Source organism: Microtus ochrogaster, unplaced genomic scaffold, assembly GCF_000317375.1.
Source record: "Microtus ochrogaster isolate Prairie Vole_2 unplaced genomic scaffold, MicOch1.0 UNK1, whole genome shotgun sequence".
Taxonomy (NCBI): Eukaryota; Metazoa; Chordata; class Mammalia; order Rodentia; family Cricetidae; genus Microtus; species Microtus ochrogaster.
This window is the reverse complement of record NW_004949099.1, coordinates 12,033,487-12,039,921: the sequence shown is the minus strand read 5'-3', so window position 1 is coordinate 12,039,921 and position 6,435 is coordinate 12,033,487. Positions and strand designations below refer to the sequence as shown.

At 41.6% G+C, this 6,435-nt stretch overlaps 1 protein-coding gene across 2 annotated transcripts in view; it reads right to left on the bottom strand.

Moving 5' to 3' along the window:
• Mitf (melanocyte inducing transcription factor) overlaps positions 1 to 6,435 on the bottom strand; it is a 221,892-nt gene that overhangs the window by 183,209 nt on the left and 32,248 nt on the right. The gene's annotated exons all lie outside the window — the stretch shown is intronic.

The window sequence follows — 6,435 nt, the reverse complement described above, 5'->3', positions numbered from 1 at the left end:
GTACCAGCATACCAGGGATGTGTACAGCTGCACTGCAACTCCCCTCCACCATCCAAAAGACAGTTTTAAATTCCCTCTGTACAATATCTTGTACATTACCCTTTGCTCCTTTTACTTACACTCTCAGTGTGTCCTACACATCCTTGCCTGCAAGGCGCTGCTGGATATAGCCATCTATATATCAGTGGTGCTGAAAAATTGTCTGTATTTTGTCAATCATATTTTAAATAAACATTGATTGGCCAGGCAGGAAGTATAGGTGGGTCAACCAGACAGGAAATAGAGGCAGGGCAATGAGAAAAGGAGAATGCTGGGAAGGAGGAAGCCCATTCCTTCATCAGTCCAGCCCAGGCCACCGAAGAAGCGAGATGTGATCTGCCCCTCTGAGAAAGGTACTGAGCCTGGTGGCTAACATCTACGAGAATAATGGGTTAATATAAACTACAAGAGCTAATAAGAAGTGTGAGCTAATGGGCCAATCAGTTTATAATCTTATGTAGACCTCTGTGTGATTTTCTTTGGGACTTGCCGGCTGTGGGTGGGAATTGGGAAGGACAGAAACCCCTAAGCAGGCCCGCATGTTGCAAAATGGTGAAACAAAGGGGCCACATGCTTCTTACTACTACAGATGCAGACTCTCTGTGTGATTTTCTTTGGGGGCTTACAGGCTGTGGGAACTGGGCAGGACATAAACCCCAAGCAAGCCCCCTCATGTTACATGTCAGCCCAGGTTCAGGAAAAGAAGCAAACAGTCCAGAGAGGCTGCAGAACATTCCCAAACCTACTTAGTGTAAACAGTAGGGTCTTAGTTCTAACTGTCTGCTGTTTCTGCTGTTCTTCTAGTACTAGACAGTGGGTATCTTCAGAATCACGGTTACCTAAAATAGTCACTTTCAGAACTCTGGGTCTGTTCACTGATGAGATAGTCTTGAATCAGAGTGGAGACGAGAACAAATATTCACGCCTTATAATGCTGACATAACATTAAATAATACTACCTTCAGAACAAATAAACAAGCACTTCATTCTCTACTTTTAAACACAGAATAATTCTAGTCCTCACAGAGACAAAAGTCAAGGGTATGCATTTTCCATCTTGCATCCCCTGCTTTGACTTGCATATCACTTGGTGAACACCCAGTGGAATTTTCCACATTCGCTCTGAACTTAGGTCTGCGGAGGACTGAAGACTATGGAAGATTTGAGAATATCTTTGAGGGAAAAGGCATGTCTTTTGTAGGTCAAGATTATTATCATATTGAGAAAGGCTGTATTTAACATTTGTAAAGACAATTCAGAGCTGACTGTGTCTGAAGGTTCTAAGAAAAGTATCGTCACACTTTATACAAACTCCATCACTTACATATTAATGGGAAACTGTAACGTGGGATTTACAGTGGAGTTGAGAGCAAATGTGTTCACGGAAACTGCTCACCCAGATGACTAAGTTCTAAATTCTCAAATGTTACATATCCCTCCATCCCTTGACCAGAACCTGGTTGAGGAAAGCACGAGTAATTGCATGTGCCATCTGCATGTCTCTCGCTTCACACTAACAAGGACCACAGTTTGCTCAGGATACTAAGATGACCATGGAGGCATGATCTCCTGGCAGTTTCTGGAAGCAGTTTTTGAAAGTTTGCTTTCCTGGCTACTATTCTTATCTCCTTGGTGTTTTCCCTCTTCTTAAAGTAAATGGGATGTCACATTACCATCACCAGGTAACAAACATTAGCTAAAAGCCAAGAAAGATCAGTGCTGGTTCTGATCTGATGGAATGACCAAAGTAATTGCTGTGGTCATGGACTCCGGAGCTTCTTGTACAGAGAAAACTGAGCTCTTTTTTACTTAGACAGCTGTTAACTGGCTATTACACTTCACAGATGAAAATGAAAACCAGATTAATACACAAAATCTGCCCTAGGCAGGTCTTCTCTTACAGCCGCCTCAGTAACAACTGTTCCATCACCTACATGATCAAAGAATGTCTGCCCTCCCCAACCTGCCTCTCCCAACAGCCATCACCATGAACAGTGCCATTGTTCTCACTTGCTCACGTGAGAAATCTAACTACATCCTTTCTTCCCCTTGTCCCACCATTGCATGCACTGTCATCCTAGCTATGACCCTGTTCCCTGGCACCTCTCCCTCTCTCCCACTGTTCTCCCTGGCCACTGTGAGACCCCTGCCTGCACTTCCTCGGACAGGTTCCATCACCACTGCCTGCAATTGGTATCCTCAATTCTGTCACAGAGACCTTTCAGAAACATGAAGGACTTCCATCTTGCCTACTCAAATCTTTCCTGTGCCTTCTTCTTAGCCTTAGAATAAAGCCCATCATTCCTATCACAACTTTAAAGGTGCTACAATTTTGGGGCCCAATCTCAATAAACCCATGTTCATCTTTACCCTACATTCTAGCCTTCAATTAAGAACATACTCTAAAGATATCTTCATAAGCCTAAAGGAAGATCTCTCATTTTAAAAGATTGATTAATTTTATTGGATACATGTGGGTGTTTTGACTCAGTGTTTATCTGTGTAATACATGTGTGCCTGGTGCCCACAAAGTCAAGAGAGGGTGTTGGATCTCCTGGAACTAGAGCTACAGACTGTTGTGAGCTGCCATGTGGTGCTGGGAATTGAACCCTAGTCCTCTGGAAGAGCAGTCAGTGCTCTTAACCACTGAGCTATCTCTTTAGCCCTCTTCAGTTGCCATGTCCCTACAAGACACCTAATTTAGGAACTTTATCAACCCTTCCATGTTGTAACGTAGGTATCTAGTCCTTAGAGATTTGTACTCTTCCATTTCTTTGCCTATTTAATGGCTGAATGCAAGTCTCCCCCTTTCACGAAAGCACAGGTGACTGAATGACTCCCAGTCAAATGCTAGTCCAGAGGTTCTCTGTCTTCCCAATGCTGTGATCCCTTAATACGGTTCCTCATGCTGTGATGACCCCCAAGCCTAAAAGTATTTTCATTGCTACTTTATAACTGTAATTTTGCTATAATTATGAATTATAATGTATATATCTGATGTGCAAATGGTCTTAGATGGCCCCTGTAAAAGGGTTGTTTGACTCCCCCGAAAGGAATCGTGATCTACAGGTTTGACCTACAGTCAAAGTTCTAGATTTTCCAATCACCATTCATCACTCTGAATTCTACTTGGTGTGTCATTGTCTTATATTCTTACTAATATAAAAGGGGAAGCTGAACTTAGAGACATATTGCAAAACAATGCAACAGTCTAAATATAGTGATTGTAGTGACAATGACCCAAATGACTAGCATGGAAAATGCTAACAACACTGGAATTGGTAGTTATTTACTCCCTGAAGAAGCATGACTATCAGCCATAGACAGGATTTGACATTGGAAATTTAAGCTATGTCCTTATGAGCTCAACCCTAGCCAACACAGAAAATAGATTTAAGTGAGGTCCTTATGAGCTCAACCCTAGTCAACACAGGAAATAGATAGACTTGACTTAAAGATTATATGTTCACTTTTTATTGCTCTTTCTGGAAATTTTATTTCCCATTGTTTTCTATATCATTTTCCAAGACTAGATAGCTTTATATCTAACATTGACCTGTTGTAAGGAGGTTGCTTATTTGCTTCCCAGCCGCCTGGCTAGCTAAGCCCCAAAATAATCACACAGAAACTGTATTAATTAAAACACTGCTTGGCCCATTAGCTCTAGCTTCTTATTGACTAACTCTTACATCTTAATTTAGCCCATCTCCATTAATCTGAGTATCACCATGTGGCAGTGGCTTACTGGCAAAGTTTCAGCATGTCTGACTCTGGCAGCTCCATGGCATCTCTCCAACTCCACCTTCCTTCTCCCATGCTATAGGCCAAGCCAGTTCTTTATTCATTAATCAATAAAAGTAACACATAGACAGAAGGATCTCCCACACCATTGACCCTCTGATCTTTTGTTACATAAAATCATACATGCTTGATTATAAGTCTTTCACTAGATACCTTTCAACATGCCAAAGGAATTTATTTGGGTAACTATGCCATGAGTTACAGGAAGAAGCAAACCTCAATATTAACATCCACTTCATCATATTCATTTTGCTATCATGTTAAGGAAATCTATCTTCAAATGCAAAGCTGAATATAACATGGTAGCCATAGCAATACAAGCAATGGAAGCTAAAATAGTAATAGTAGAAACAATTATAAGAAAAGTCTTAGACACGCTCATGCAGGGTGATTGTGAAAAGCCACGTGAGAAACCCATGAGATGTGCTAACTGTTTAGCCTAGGGTTAGAACATGGACTACTCTGTGTGTTCATTCCTCTTCTGTTCATTCTAAGGCATATTTAATGTGAGGGTTAATCTTCATTGTCAGCTTGATGGGATTCAGAGTCACCTAGGAGACACACCTCTGGACTTGAGGTTTAGCAGAGGAGGGAAGACCCACCATGAACGTGGGCAGCACTATCCTATACTGGATCAAAAGCAGAAACAGGTAAAGCACAGTGTCCATCTCTCTCTGTTTCATCATTACTAGGGCTCAACCTGCTACCATACCATCCCTGCCATGATGAGGACCCCCAGAAACCATGGACCCAAATAACCTCTTTCTTTACTACATTCTTTGCCGAATGTTTTATGACAGGAGAAGAAGAATGAACACACAGAGTAGTCAATGTTCTAACCCTGGGCTAAACAGTTAGCACATCTCACTGATTTCTCATGTGGACTTTCACAGGCACCCTGCATTATAAAATGATGCTGAGGCTCACAAAGCCTCTTCTTCCTGGCTCCAGTGTGGTGATGGAGCCAAGCTCAGGCCTCTCAGCTATAATGAAAACATCTGCATAGCACTTAGCAGAGACCAGGAGGTGCTCTGAGCACTTGACAACTTCTAACTCAGTTCATCTGCTGGAAAACCCCATGTAGTGGAGCTATCTTATTGCTCCTCTACACGGAGAACCCATCCATAATACAGGCTAGTGTTAACAAAAGGTGGCTAAGCCAGTGAGCCACAGAGGCAGGATTGAAACCTAGGGTAGTGCCCCTCCAAAGTCCATTACTTAACTACCCACTACCTATCCAGTGCACTATCCCCTTACAAAATAATAATATTGAGAAGGGATATGCTGATCCCATTCATTAACTCATGAAATCATCACAATATCTGAAGGCAACTGATTTTTTTTTAATATCCATTCCACTTTATGGGTGAGGGCTCTGGGGCTCAAAGAAGCAAACTAAGTAACTGAGAATCACTCAGCTAACAAATGTCACTTGAGTAAACATAAAACAGCAACATCTAGTTTTCACTCTGATCCCAAGCATGAATGGCTGGGAAACAGCATACATCAGATTGTCCAGCTCTTTAAACAAGCTCAGTTCATGCATTTTAGGCTACGACTATCATATATCCCATTGAGCTGATCTCCTGCGATCTAACACGCATCAATGCCCTGTAAAGCACTGTGCATTTTCTCTATGCACTGAACACACCCACTCCTCTAGGAGGAAGCCATCTTGTTTCTATCAATATGTGAGGCATTTGGTTTCAGAAATGAAGTCCACAGCTGATATATATAGTCAAAAATCCTGATTTTTTTCTGGAGAAATAACTGTTTAGTTTTCTATTCCTACCTGATGTGGGATTTCCCCTCTGCATGCTATGAATATGTTTTATTAGCATTGGTTAATAAATAACCTGCTTTGGCCTATGGCAGGGCAGAATATAATTAGGTGGGAAAACCATGTAGCTGACCAAGGGAAAAGACATGAGACTTTACTAGTAAGCCACAGCCTCATGGTGATACACAGATTCATAGAAATGGATTAATTTATGATATAAGAGCTAGCTAGGAATATGCTTGAGCCATTGGCCAAACCGTGCTGTAATTAATATAGTTCCTAGGTGATAATTTGGGCCCGGGTGGCCAGGAAACAAAAGTGCAGTCTCTGTTTACACCTACCTCTTAAATGTTTCAATCTACAATCAAAACAACCTTCCATTCTCAAAACAGAAACCCTCTGTGGAACCTGGAAAGCACAAGCAATGCTTTTTCTATTGTTTTTAGTTAAGTACAATAGGATGCCCAAACTGCACCAAAGCCTACAGAAGTAAGGAGCAAAAACACAACTGTAGTTAAATAAATAGATAAATCATAGCCTAGCGTGTCAGGCCACACCAATTAAAGAATGCAGATTTGTATGATTTCACTAAGTTCTGGTTTGTGCCAAGACGATCTTAATAAAAATGCCACAAAGCCACAGACTGAGTCATACTAGGGACAGAAATCACATCTCCTATATCCTTGGATAATATCCAAATGGTTAACAGTTGTTAGTCTAAGCTAGAGTAGGCACAGTCATTTCATGTACATAAGTAAGAGAAAACATGGGAGCCAGGAAGTCAGGCCCACGAGGGGTGCACCCACCCACTGAGA